The sequence below is a fragment of the Oreochromis niloticus genome, unplaced genomic scaffold (assembly GCF_001858045.2).
Source record: "Oreochromis niloticus isolate F11D_XX unplaced genomic scaffold, O_niloticus_UMD_NMBU tig00008798_pilon, whole genome shotgun sequence".
NCBI classification, from domain to species: domain Eukaryota; kingdom Metazoa; phylum Chordata; class Actinopteri; order Cichliformes; family Cichlidae; genus Oreochromis; species Oreochromis niloticus.
The window spans coordinates 22501-24480 of NW_020329440.1; positions in this window are offsets into that span (position 1 = coordinate 22501).

Consider the following 1980-nt stretch of genomic DNA (forward strand, 5'->3'; position numbering starts at 1 on the left):
ATGTGGAAAAGCTGTCATACCATATGCACGGGGGGAGTACTTAGCAAGTGCTGCTGGGCAGTGTACCAGGGGCATGGATAAATGTTGTCGTACCATAGGCACGAGGGGAGCGTGTTTCAGGGAGATATCGGGGCAGTGTACCAGGGGCATGTGGAAACGTTGTCGTACCATATGCAGGAGGAGTGTGTGTGGCAAAGTGTTTCTGCCCAGTGTACCAGGGGCATGTGGAAACGTTGTCGTACCATATGCAGGAGGAGTGTGTGTGGCAAGTGTTTCTGCCCAGTGTACCAGGGGCATGTGGAAACGTTGTCGTACCATATGCACGAGGGGAGCGTGTTTCAGGGAGATATCGGGGCAGTGTACCAGGGGCATGTGGAAACGTTGTCGTACCATATGCAGGAGGAGTGTGTGTGGCAAAGTGTTTCTGCCCAGTGTACCAGGGCATGTGGAAACGTTGTCGTACCATATGCACGAGGGGAGCGTGTTTCAGGGAGATATCGGGCAGTGTACCAGGGGCATGTAGAAAAGTTGTCGTACCATATGCAGGAGGAGTGTGTGTGGCAAAGTGTTTCTGCCCAGTGTACCAGGGGCATGTGGAAACGTTGTCGTACCATATGCAGGAGGAGTGTGTGTGGCAAAGTGTTTCTGCCCAGTGTACCAGGGGCATGTGGAAACGTTGTCGTACATATGCAGGAGGAGTGTGTGGCAAAGTGTTTCTGCCCAGTGTACCAGGGGCACGTTTCAATTAACTTTCTAGAGTACCAGGGGCACAAGGATTTCCCACCGTTGTTCTGCTTTGTTAGTGGGAGGGGGCTTAAGTGTGGGTCCCCGGGGCCTGCTGGAGGTCAAGGTCCATGGTGGAGACGCGGTGCTATGTAACCGCAAGAGAAGAAGCTAGTGGGGGACTAGAGCAGGGGAGCATGTGGGTCCCGGGGCCTGCTGGAGGTCAAGGACCATGCTGGATATGTGGTGGAGCGTAACTGCAGGAGAAGGAAAGCTACTGGGGGACTAGAGCAGCGGAGCAAGTCGGTCCCCGGGGCCTGCTGGAGGGCAAGGTCCATGCTGGATACGCAGCGGAGGGTAACTGCAGAAAAGAAGCTAGTGGTGGACTAGAGCAGGGGAGCATGTGGGTCCCCGGGGCTGCGGGAGTGCAAGGTCCATGCTGGATATGCAGTGGAGGGTAACTGCAGAAAAGAAGCTACTGGGGACTACAGCAGGGGAGCATGTGGGTCCCCGGGGCCCGCTGGAGGTCAGGGAGATCAGCAATTAGCTAGAGGTGGTCAGAGTAGCGGCAGGGCCAGTGCAGCAGCAGCAGCAGCAGCAGCAGCAGCACCACCACATCTTTTTCGACCGTAAAGGAGACAGGAGGCCGACTCACTGCCTCGGCCAAATGGAGAGAGAATATCAGCAGGGCCAGTGCAGGCAGCAGCACATCTTTTTCGACCGTAAAGGAGACAGGAGGCCGATCACTGCCTCGGCCAAATGGAGAGAGAATATCAGCAGGGCCAGTGCAGCAGCAGCACATCTTTTTCGACCGTAAAGGAGACAGGAGGCCGACTCACTGCCTCGGCCAAATGGAGAGAGAGTAGCAGCAGGGCCAGTGCAACAGCAGCACATCTTTTTCGACCGTAAAGGAGACAGGAGGCCGACTCACTGCTCGGCCAAATGGAGAGAGAGTAGCAGCAGGGCCAGTGCACAGCAGCACATCTTTTTCGACCGTAAAGGAGACAGGAGGCCGACTCACTGCCTCGGCCAAATGGAGAGGGAGTAGCAGCAGGGCCAGTGCACAAAAATGGATCTTTCCCAGCCGCAAGGGAGACAGGAGCAAGGTGTGATGTGGGTCCCCGGGGCCCGCTGGAGGTCAGGGAGATCAGCAATTAGCTAGAGGTGGTGAGAGTAGCAGGAGGGCCAGTGCAGCAGCAGCAGCACATCTTTTTCAACCGTGAAGGAGAGAGGAGGCCGACTCACCCCCTCGGCTAA